Source organism: Paramormyrops kingsleyae, chromosome 4 (assembly GCF_048594095.1).
Source record: "Paramormyrops kingsleyae isolate MSU_618 chromosome 4, PKINGS_0.4, whole genome shotgun sequence".
In the NCBI taxonomy this organism is placed as follows: Eukaryota; Metazoa; Chordata; class Actinopteri; order Osteoglossiformes; family Mormyridae; genus Paramormyrops; species Paramormyrops kingsleyae.
The window spans coordinates 48150342-48163010 of NC_132800.1; the positions used below are offsets into that span (position 1 = coordinate 48150342).

Consider the following 12669-nt stretch of genomic DNA (forward strand, 5'->3'; position numbering starts at 1 on the left):
GGGGAGAGAGAGTGAATGAAAGCATAAAATGAAATAAAACCTAAAATAAATCAAAAAGGTAAAACAGAAATCAAACCAAATTAATTGTTTCTTATTGTTTAATTGTAAACATCAATTAGTTATGCAGCAATAACCTAATTAGATGTTAATGTGTTGTGATCTAATCGATTTGGTCTGTGAAGTTGATTCCTGCTTTCAGGCAAGAACCTGTGTGTCCAATTATGTGTGTTGGTATTACCGGTGTTGACCACTAGAGACCCAACTCAGATGTTGTTACACTACTATGGCTGACCACTAGAGACGCAATTTCGAAATGGAGTGGTAGGTCTATGCCTAACCACTAGAGGCGCAATTTCGAAATGGAGTGGTTGTCCAATGCCTGACCACTAGAGGCTCAATGGGACGTTGCTCCCTTTGTGGGGGGGGTCCCAGGTACGTGAGCCTAAGGGGTTGGGTCACTGGTGACCCAGGAGAAGAAAACAAATGGCGTCAGGCAGGCCTTCAGGGCTCTGACCTTTAAGTGGTTAGAGTGGCGTTCGCTGACTGCACTCGTAACCAAGACGGTTGCTAGGCGATTGCCGACGCTAGATGAGTGACATACACGTTTAACGTATGCACACGCCGCTTGCGGCTAACTTCTGCGTCTTGCGCAGTTTAAAACCCCTTAAAACAATTGCTGAAGCGAGACAGCGCTCGCGTTACGGCGACAGATCTAAATAGCGAGTGCACTACAGTATATCTCGTCGCAAATGGTGCTTAACCGCGGCGGGTCTCAAGCACTGGAGACTCCCAAATTCTAAATAACACACACACTTGGCTCACAGCGCAAAGTGGTGTTAAACTTGCTTTGTCTAAAGCAGGCACACACATACGAGAAAGATCCTGATAGGTAGCTAAGCTATCAGTCTTATCTCAGGGAGTACAAACGCAACAGAATTCAGGTTAGATCCTCTTAACAAGAATTCCTGTTCGCTAATAGAAAGAGAGATCTCTGCCAGGATTTATAGAAACGGAGAAACTCGTCCGAATCGTCCTGGAAACAACGCGCTATACCTGAGAATCTCGTCAGATATAGGGTTTAAATTTACTGCAGTTTAAAACGAATGAAACCTAAAATAAAATAACCGAAAATTAAAACAAAAGAAAATAACTACTAATAATAGAAATAAAAATAATAAGCCCGTATAATCCCGTTTAAATGCCTTCGGACTGCTGTGAGTGCAATTAATCCTCAGCTTTGCAACCTGTTCACAGTAGCGCTTATTCAACTGCACGTTCGGTCATAAAAAGTTTAAATTGTGTGCTCACAAAAAGTTTGAACCTTGTGCCCGCGTTCTTCCACCATTAATGTAGGAATTAATAGCTCAAATAAATTTTAATATTCTCCACCAATATGTTTGAATTAATTAAAGTTTAATTAATTATTATTTAATGCTGATTATTAATCAATTGTTATGCCGAATGGTCGGCTCCTCCAAACTCAATTGCGGTATCCCTGTGAGTCTGTTAATGTGAGACTTAAATGGGATTCACTAATTACCAGTATCGCTTAGTAACCTGGGTTAGAAGGCTCGTCCAGCGAGCTGCATCACCAGGTAATGTACACGATTGGTAGCGAAGCTCCCCTCACGGCCAATGAGAGAGAGTCTCGCAATGTTTCAGGCGAGTTTGAGGTTCAGAGCGTGTAGCAAGATCGCACAATGGCATGAACTTATTATGAGACACACAATGACGGAGGCTAAAGTTGTGTAAAAGACATGCATTTATTCCTAGCTAACACTACAACTGACATAAGACAGACATTACACCTAACACAAACAACAAACACGAAATAACGGAATAAAACAAACAATGTAATTATGAAAATGCAATGACCGGATTTAAATGAGTAACCTGAAATGGGAAATACTGTTCTGCAAAGCAAGCACAGTTTGTGGAAACACGACCCTAAAGTCTTATAGCAGGTTAACAGAACAGCTTAAGTTGTTAGAATGAAAGGAAGTTGGTTTACTTGGTTGAAGAGTGGGGGGGGGGGGGTCTTGGCAGTTGATGGCAGAGCTGCTGAGCTGATGGCACTCAGGAAGGCGCGGCGTTTGGAGCAGTGGAGTGGAGTCCCTTTAGATTCTCTCTCCTGGTGAAGCTTTGTCTTGGGTGCTGTTCTCTGTTCAGCTGGGCCTTCACCAGAGGGCTTCTGTGGGCTTCTCTCCTCCCGGGCTGATGTTCTCCTTCGGGCTGGCGGTTATTCTCAGCGCAGCTGCTGGTTGTTCTCTGCTCTGGCTGGCGGTTGTTCTGCTCGCCTTTGTTCTGAGGTGCCAGGATTTTTATGCTGTAAAGTCCATGAATAGGGATGACCAGGAATTCGACTCCTGGCCCAATGGCTGGCCATCCATTTGGCGGGCTTTCGGAAGGGGGTCTGTATCAGTCCTTTTGGGATTTATGGCCCGCCAGATTCTACCTTTACTGATGATTTTCATTAAGCTGTTATAACTTTTGATACATCCACTTTTATGGTAATCACTGACCAGATTTGGAATCAGGGGTGATTAACAATCAGTTTGATACCAAACATGCCATACCAGCTTCACAGGTACATACCTCATACCATCTGCATTAATTGATTAAACAATTAATTATTGTATCTATGTGACTGATTCATATCAGTATAGGATACAGGGGTTTTGGGTTGCACCTCAACAGATGTTACACTTTGTGCGGATATTACATCGAATATTCCTATTACAAACAGCACATCTTATCCATAGATAGGCGTGGCCGTTAGTTTGTGGTAATATCAATATAAGTTGCACATCTGGAAACAATATATTTTGTTTGGTTTGGCTTGTGCCAATTCATCTTCTCCAGAATGGATAAGATACACCTTAATTCAGTTCTTTTAACATAGCATGGTAGAAACAAAGAAACTTGGTGACTGTCCACCAAGATCAGATAAGGACCACAAAGGAATGTTGGAAGAAAAGGGGGGGTTTTAACACAGAAGACTCTCTAAAAGTTAGGACACATACAAACATAACGTATCTGTATATTGAGACTAGTAGTCGTGAGTAAATCAATATACAGGGTATACAAAAGCCAAACTTAAATGAAATTTCCTTTAGGGTGTTTGTCTGTTGGGTGAGTGAAATGTAAGGCAGAATGTATGGGGAGGGGGTTGTGTGCCAAGTCGAGGGACCCCTGTCCGTGAAGTCCACTCTGCTTGTCTGTAGGTCCCTAAATCTTTGGGCAATAAAAGTTGGAGTGCTAGCCTCCCTGGTTATCTGTGTGTGTGTGTTTGTGTGTGTAACCCCCCTTTGGTGCCTCTCGTACCAGGCTCGGCCTTGTCTCAGGCCACCTGGAATTTAGGCCCTGTGATATGTGCATGTGTGATCCTACAGAGTGTTTCAGTAACCCTTAGCCAAAGGGAGTGAACTGGTTCACAAAGCCAGACAGCGTGAAAATAATTATCTATGCTCCCCAAAGTACACTGTGAGCAGATATCTGTGTTAGTCAATCTCATTTTAAACATTTTATTTTGTGTAATATGAGTTCTGTGTATGACTTTATATTGGATAAGCCGCAAGTTGGAGTTGGTGGTCATGCAGAAGATGTTTTTGCAAATCTGCTTCCAGTAATTGGGGTTGGGGGAACAGCCCAAATCTTTTTCCCATTTAGCTTTTGGGAGTGTTATTACACTATTTAAGGTAGAGATAAGTAAATACAGTTTAGATACTAATTTTTTTGGGCTGTTGATTTGAATGAGTTCTTCAGTTAGTTGAGATGGCTGTAGTGTGTTATTGGTTAAATTAACTTTTCCTTTAATTCTTAATTTAAGCTGTTGATATTGAAGAAATTGGTCTCTCCCAACCCCATATGTCTGCATAAGAGCATCGAATGACATAAATTGGTTATTATGGAATAAGTGGTGGAGGTGTGTAATTCCCTTTTGTTCCCATGTGGGAAAATAAACAGATTTATTTTGTAGAGTAAATGTTGGGTTGTGCCACAATGGGGTGAATATATTCAGAGTCAATGATGACTTAGTGATTCGGTTTGTTTTCCACCAGGCTGTCAGAGTTGTAGAGATGGTGTTGATCTTACCAATGTTTGATTTAATGATTGACTGTGGAAGGAAGGGGAGATCTGCAACTAGGATATTTTTACACTGATATTGTTCCAATTCAAGCCAGGGGTAACTATAGTCCTGTTTGTGAATCCATTTAAGTAAGTACTGTAACTGATTTGTGAGGAAATAGTGGAGAAAATTTGGTGCCTCGCGAGTCCACCAAGTGATTTTTTATTTTGCAATGTTGTAATCAGGGCTCTCAAGTTTTGAAGACAGGCAAGAGTGACATTCCACAGGATGCCTTTTCATTGGTTGGATGCCAGATACAATAGTACTATTTTCTGATTGGCTATTGTGTAGGCCCTTTCTTTTTTTTGATTGGCTGGTAAGTGACAGGCTCTAATGGTGCGTTCGTTCTCTCCAAGTCGGAACTCGGATGAAAACATCACGAAACGTCACGAAAAACGTCACTTCCCGTCGGAAACAAGCATCTTTTATGACGTTGATGTCAGACAAGCTTTTGTTGTCCGAGTTGCCCCGTGACGTAATTTCAACATGGCGGCTTACACACTCAACAGTAATTCTTTTATAAATCTTTGAAAATGTTTATTTTAGCTAGCTGTGGAAGTAAAATTGGACATTAGTAGGCCCGGGAGGGGAGGCATATTGGGTCTGTTATGTCTTAGGCCTTAGGCCAGAAGAGATTATTTTGAATTTTGTGTGACCTCGCTTTGTGATAGCTGCCTGCAGGTGGCTCCGCAGAAGCTCGGACCTTGGAGGGGCAGACAGTGAAGCAAAGGGTGGGAGAAACCACTTGCAGGAAGAGACTCGAAGCCACCCCAACTGGTGCACAAAGAGTTATAGCTTAATAGAATAGTAGTAGTCAATATACACTCACCTAAAGGATTATTAGGAACACCATACTAATACAGTGTTTGACCCCCTTTCGCCTTCAGAACTGCCTTAATTCTACGTGGCATTGATTCAACAAGGTGTTGAAAGCATTCTTTAGAAATGTTGGCCCATATTGATAGGATAGCATCTTGCAGTTGATGGAGATTTGTGGGATGCACATCCAGGGCACGAAGCTCCCGTTCCACCACATCCCAAACATGCTCTATTGGGTTGAGATCTGGTGACTGTGGGGGCCATTGTAGTACAGTGAACTCATTGTCATGTTCAAGAAACCAATTTGAAATGATTCGAGCTTTGTGACATGGTGCATTATCCTGCTGGAAGTAGCCATCAGAGGATGGGTACATGTTGGTCATAAAGGGATGGACATGGTCAGAAACAATGCTCAGGTAGGCCGTGGCATTTAAACGATGCCCAATTGGCACTAAGGGGCCTAAAGTGTGCCAAGAAAACATCCCCCACACCATTACACCACCACCACCAGCCTGCACAGTGGTAACAAGGCATGATGGATCCATGTTCTCATTCTGTTTACGCTAAATTCTGACTCTACCATTTGAATGTCTCAACAGAAATCGAGACTCATCAGACCAGGCAACATTTTTCCAGTCTTCAACTGTCCAATTTTGGTGAGCTCGTGCAAATTGTAGCCTCTTTTTCCTATTTGTAGTGGAGATGAGTGGTACCCGGTGGGGTCTTCTGCTGTTGTAGCCCATCCGCCTCAAGGTTGTACGTGTTGTGGCTTCACAAATGCTTTGCTGCATACCTCGGTTGTAACGAGTGGTTATTTCAGTCAAAGTTGCTATTCTATCTGCTTGAATCAGTCGGCCCATTCTCCTCTGACCTCTGGCATCAACAAGGCATTTTCGCCCACAGGACTGCCGCATACTGGATGTTTTTCCCTTTGCACACCATTCTTTGTAAACCCTAGAAATGGTTGTGCGTGAAAATCCGAGTAACTGAGCAGATTGTGAAATACTCAGACCGGCCCGTCTGGCACCAACAACCATGCCACGCTCAAAATTGCTTAAATCACCTTTCTTTCCCATTCTGACATTCAGTTTGGAGTTCAGGAGATTGTCTTGACCAGGACCACACCCCTAAATGCATTGAAGCAACTGCCATGTGATTGGTTGATTAGATAATTGCATTAATGAGAAATTGAACAGGTGTTCCTAATAATCCTTTAGGTGAGTGTATAATATGTTATATGCAATTGATCGTATCATGTTAATCATACTTATGTTAATCATACTAATCATATGTTAACCATGTATTTTCAGTGATTCAGGGACAATACGTCAATGTGTTAATCATTAATCAATGGAACACCCAAACATTAACAGTGATTCAATGTCATATAATTAATATCTATATACATATCTCATGTAGAGTCTAGAAGCTGAGGCTGTCTCCAGTAAGTTGCATACAATGGGTGGACTTTACCTTGCTACCAAAGTGAACCAATGGAGCAGGAGAATTGTGTTTGTTATATGTTTCAGCTTAGTTTGTTGATGTTTCATGACCAATCAGGCCTTAGAAGGTAGTTATGTTTTATCTACTGGTTGCTCTGTGTGCCGGGGGTGACTTGGTACCAAGTGCCAGAGTGTGATGGGAGCGCTTTGCTGAACTTGCTGGAATAAAAGAGATTTTCTTTACTCACCAAACTAAGAGGTCCAGACTTTTATTCTAAGTCCTTGATTTATAATTTTTCTACCACAGTATTATTAGTTATAAATGTAATTGCACGTGTTCGATTTAGAGAATACCATATCATGACCGTAAACAGTATCCTAGCATGCAATATCAGACTTTTACCAGACTTGTTAGTGTCTTTGGTTTGTTTGTAGTTTGTTTGCCTCTCGAAAAAAGAATATCGCTATGAATGTACTAAAATATTTTATAAAGCTTTTAATGTGGTTTGACTAGTTCGTATTTCTTGTTTGTTTATTTTTTCCGAGAGACAATCTCACTCCAGTGGCCAGTGGCCTGTACTACGAAGCAGGGTTACTGGCTTATCGGGGTAACTTAATTGTCGGATTTAAGGTAATCTGGGCAAAATGTAAGTAAACGAATATGAAGTGCATTTAAACCGTGGTACCTTAAATCCGACAAGTTACCCCGATAAGCCAGTAACCTCGCTTCGTAGTACAGGGGCTCGTTCTTCGTACATTGCTTAAAACATCCGAGATCAAATGAGACATCCAAGATGATATCATCGTACTAATCATGATCCGGCTAATTGGGTTCTTCGAACACACCTGTTGTTTATGATTAGTATCGCTGGATTGAGTTATCTGAGATAATTGCGCGTTCATGCATTGGTTTAAAAGGGGATATGTATCGATAGTAGAAACAATGATTAGCAACGCTGTTATTGGCTGTTCAGCATGGCCAAAGAACGTGCCCAGTTTTTCTCCCAAGCAGAACAAGAGCTTTTAATGGAAGATTATGCCGAATTTGAGTCTTTAATTAAAACGACAGGAAACACCTCAAAGTCTGCAAAAGCCAGGAGAGAGGGCTGGCAAAAAGTAGCAGACAAATTAAATGCGTAAATGCTGTCCATGGTAGATGTTTCTATTACTTTCTACAGTGTGTATTTTTGCATTTTAATAATTTCATATTTACTTTGTTCTTTTATGTCAGAGCCACCACGGGACCCACTAGAACATGGGGACAAGTAAAAGTGAAGTACAAGAATATTCTACAAAATGGTAGCCTTTAATTCTTATACTGTCTTTATTTTAAAAAGCCACTTTTTTTCCTTTTTAAAAGCCACTGTTAAATAATGTGTTTGTCTGTTTATAACAGCCACCAAGAAAAAGGCTGAAGAAAAAAAACAGGTGGTGGTCCTGCACCACCACAATATACCCCAGCAGAGGAGCTGGCCCTTGGGTTGAATGAAAACCGAACCATTGTGGAGGGCATCCCTGGGGGCAGCTCTTCCTCAGACCCAAAGCCAGGGACCAGTAGCAGCAACACCTTCATTGCTGGTAGGCTAAATGAGCTTTCAATTCTCTTTGTTTGTGCAGTTTTACATAATACACCAACATTTTTACCTATTCCCAAGCAAGTGGTGGCTGAAGCATATGCAGTAAGTTGTGTACTTTTTCTAACTTGCATAAAGGGAAGAGAGTGCAACACTTTGGAATACCCATTTATTTCCATTGCACAGGACAGTGAAGAAACCCTCTCAGATGACTGTCCTTTGGAGGAAGAACCTGTAAGTGCATAAAATAACTTTACACTAATTTGTATATACTTGTGTACCTATTCTTTCTGTCTGCAATATGAGTTGCAGGAGTCCACACCTAGAGAAAGGCCTACAGAAAGGCTTGCAGAAGAGTCTGCACAAAGAACGGATACAGAGGTGGACAGTGTTGTACTTTTACTTTTTACTTTTGTTGCATGAGGCATGTTTTGACCCTTTTTTTTTTCTTTCACAAAATGACACAGGGTGACATCTGTTCCCTATATAAACAGCATCTTCAACAAAAAATCGAGTATTTTGACCTGAAAAAACACAAATTAAGAGGAGAAATTGAACTCAACAACTTCAAAAAGAGAAAAATTGCACTAGAGATAGAGTTGCTTCAAAAAGACTTTCAGAGTAAGTGCTAATACACCATTTGATACATAGTAGTATTGCTGACTTTACATAACTATCTGTTATTGCAGGCAAAAGATGACTTGCTGGCTTTTCTTTATAAAAAATTGTTTAAATAAAACTCCAGGAACTAAGCATATTTCTCTTGTCTTTTATTTTACACATTCAAAAATGGTGCTCCACAATTCTGTCCCGTGCAGCTCTGCCACTAGGTTGGTCCAAGTGCACTGGCTGGAGGTCATCATCAGGCTGCACCTCCACCACAGGGGTCCTCTCCTTTCTGATGGTGGCAATATTGTGGAGGATGGCACATGCAACAATTATGTCACAGGCCCTGTCAGGTGCAACCCTCAGACCCTTCAGACACTGAAATCTTTCCTTTAGTTGCCCAAAGGTCATTTCAATGCGTGCCCTTGTCCTGGCTAGAGCTGCATTGTAACGGGTTTGTGGTCCAGGGTTTGGGTCAGAGAAGGGCGTCATAAAATGCTGCCTGCAGGCATAGCCCCTGTCTCCAAGCAGGATCCCGTCAAAATCCCCTGTATAATGGAAAAATGCAGTTTTGTTAGGCTCAGCATAAGTGTGTGTAATACTGTGAGCTTGACATTTATATGTTCCCTTACCACGTTCAAATAATGTGCATAAATGTGACTCTCTGAAAATTCTTGAGTCATGCACTGATCCTGGCCATTTTGCTTCCACATTTGTTATATGGAACATAGCGTCACACACCATCTAAGAGATTTTAGTCAGTCAACTGCATACTTTTTGATCCATTTCTTTTTTTTTTTTAATGTAATATATTACTAATCTGGAATATTATAAATTGTAATAGTAACATACCTGCACATTTATACTGTGAACCCCCTTTCTGTTCACAAAATCCCCTTCATTGGGGCCTGGTGGGGCCTTGATGGGGATGTGTGTGCAATCTATGGCACCAATCACGTTAGGGAAGCCTGAAGGACACATACTGTTAGTCATACTTTTTGGCATGATCATGATTGCATGTCATTAACAATTATAAATGTACCTGCAATAGCAAAAAAATTCTGCTTTACCACCTGGGGTCTTAAGTGGCTTGGAAATACCACAAAAACCCTTAAAAACTGCTTGAGTGCCAGGTAAACTTTGCGAATGGCACGACAGATAGCACTTTTCACTAAGTTCTCTGCATCTCCAATAGTGTAAAGGAAAGTGCCACTCGCAAAGAATCTCAGGGCAATGCACACAGTCTGTGCAGTTGTCAAAGCCTGACTCCTCTGTGTTGAGCACTTAATGTGGGGTTCCAACAAATTAATGATGTAAATAACACCCTCACGAGAAAAACGATATCTCTCAACAATTACACTTTCGCGCTGCGCCAAAGGATCCTGTCTATCCCGCAATACGCGATTAATTCGAAAAGCTCTGCGAATTGTTCTTGCACCTTCCGCAACAGGTTGCTGTCGTAAAAATGGACAAGACATGGCTGCGACAGACTTCCCTATCTCCTCCGGTTATAAAGCCGCGATCTAATCCTGTTTACATGAAATAAGCCTGCTCCCGAGCAGGTTTAACTAATGAGTTACAGTGTGTTTCACTTTATAATACTGTTCTTGTTCTTTAGTAACTACTATGGAAGAAGTCAGTAACGCCACATTCATTACTAATGAGTTACAATTAGTTTTATTTAGGTCATTAGTAAGACTTCATTCCTTATTTAAAATGCATACATTAATTTCTTAATGTTTAGAAAAGATCAACAATATGTGGTGGAGCACATCATGTGGCAAAACACGAGTCTCTGTTTGACCATACCTTCAGTTGGACTTCAAAGTACAGTTTGAAGAACACTGGCACACGGACTGAAGTGAGGTAAATAATTAAAATGTAGGTACTGTATACATATTTTAGGCAGTAATATTTTGTAGAATAAGTTGTATGTCATACAAACAAGTAGGAAGAAAGAAGCCTGTTATTCCAAAAGGAAAAAAAAATGGCAAAAACCATTCAGAACAGTAGCCTGTAAGTTCCTGTTAGTCCAAAAAAAAGCACTGTTCATTTGATGAGTAATGAACTAGTAGTTATTAGAAATAATCCATAGTTAGTACATAATTCCCAATGACACCAGCAATACTCAATAGTTGCTAATGAAGTGAGAACTACTATAATAATTAGTTCACTATTACCTATTGAGTAATTAAGCATAACTCCTTAGTAGTTAATAGTACCAATTTAGGTGTTAATGAAGCGCTACTCCTTTGTTGCTGCTTACTTCCTGCATATTTACCTGTTAACTACGGAACAGTATTATAAAGTGTTACCCAGGGATTAAACTTGCTAGCGAGCAGGTTAGCTTCACGGGGTATGTTACCGTGGTAAATGACTCAGAGTTGGGCTCAACTGGCTTTTTGAAACCGAAAACTTTGAGTTTCCCTTAACTCACACAATGAGTTTTCACTAAACTCGCTTCGTGAAACGGCCCCCTGTACTACGAAGCGGGGTTACTGGCTTATCGGGGTAACTTGTCAGATTTAAGGTACCACAGTTTAAATGTACTTCATATTCATTCGCTTACATTTTGCCCAGACTACCTTAAATCCGACAAGTTACCCCGATAAGCCAGTAACCCCGCTTCGTAGTACAGTGGCCTGTACTACGAAGGGGGTTTAACCAAATCAGACTTAACCCCGAGGTAATTTGCGAACGCGAGGTTAACAAAATCATGTTGACTCCATCGGGGCTAATCAGTACTACGACGCCAGTTAAGAAGTTGATTTGTTAAATCGGTGTTAACTGCATTGGAGTTTGTGCGCGTTCACATATATGGAGCACGTTCGGCATGCAGTCTTTCACGGAGGAAGACTGCATGCTAATTATGCAGCGTTATGAGTAGTTTAAATCAACCCTTTAAAGAAAGTCCAATACCACTGCAGGTAACAAAAGCAGGCAGGCTTGTTGGCAACGTATTGACGACGAAGAAAATGCATACGTACATTTTCACGGTCATAAAACGTGGTCCAAAATATCCCACGACCGAGTATTAGACAATGTAGTGTTTTCTGAAAAGAATTGAAATACTGTTAATAAATACAGAGGCTAACAGATGCGACACAATTCAGAAGTCACCTATTATATGCTGCTAAGTAATATAATGCTCCCTGAAGTTCCATTACTATATGTTACTCATAATGAAACCTAATGTTAACAATAACTGATCCGATTTCAAATGCAATAGTAATGGAAAGCGTTCGTCGCAGCAAGTCAAGATGAAATATAGAAACATCATGTCAAGTGGTAGGGCTATGTATTTATATTTCTACTCATTATGAAAGATTTGTTGTGTCTAGCCTCCACTAATAGCGTGTTTCTATGTTTTACAGCTAATAATAAAAGGTGTCTGTTAATATGACACTTAATAGAAGGTGAGCCACTGTTTAACAAACAATTAAATGATTTACAACAGGACAAAACGAAAAAAAGAAGCATATGTGTAGTGAGAAAACGACTTGGAACCTGTCACCGCGGTTAAGTTAGCCTCATATTCGATATTCAGTTTTCTGGCTTTAATATCTTTACGGAATTAAGTAAGGTGGCCGTTTTTAATGACAGAATTGTGATGTCCAGTACACAGACATCGATGCACACCGATTATTTTTCCGCTTCAAAACATTTTGTGATTTGTGCCAAATCATGTTAATCGCTAATATAATATAGGTCCTTTCAGTTGTAATGATATATGGTGGTTTAGTATTTTGGGCTCATGGCGACTGTTGCACACCCCTTTGTTTCCCAGATTGCTTTACATGCAAATTTTAATTAATTTTTGTATCCGTATACTCAGGGGCGCCGCCAGAAATCTTGGGCCCCATGAAAGATTACAATTTTGCCCCCCCCCTTTTTGCGAAAAGGTAAAGCCCCTAACAGGGCCCCATGTCAGTGCTGGGCCCCTAGAATTGTTCTAACCTTTCCCCCCCTGGCGGCGCCCCTGCGTATGCTGTGCAGTCGACAATACATGAATGGGTTAATAACTTTAAAACTAGACAAGACAGGCACATCTAGTGAAGTGTGCTTTGATCAGTGGACAACAGGGAACAATGCACACCCC

General features: G+C 40.9%; 1 long non-coding RNA gene across 1 annotated transcript; it reads left to right on the top strand.

The window, feature by feature from the left end:
- Nucleotides 1-7377: 7377 nt before the first annotated feature.
- Nucleotides 7378-8026, top strand: LOC140589081 (uncharacterized). Its single transcript, XR_011990274.1, has 4 exons — nucleotides 7378-7526; nucleotides 7622-7689; nucleotides 7787-7968; nucleotides 8008-8026. It is a non-coding gene; the product is annotated as an uncharacterized lncRNA (long non-coding RNA).
- Nucleotides 8027-12669: the final 4643 nt, after the last annotated feature.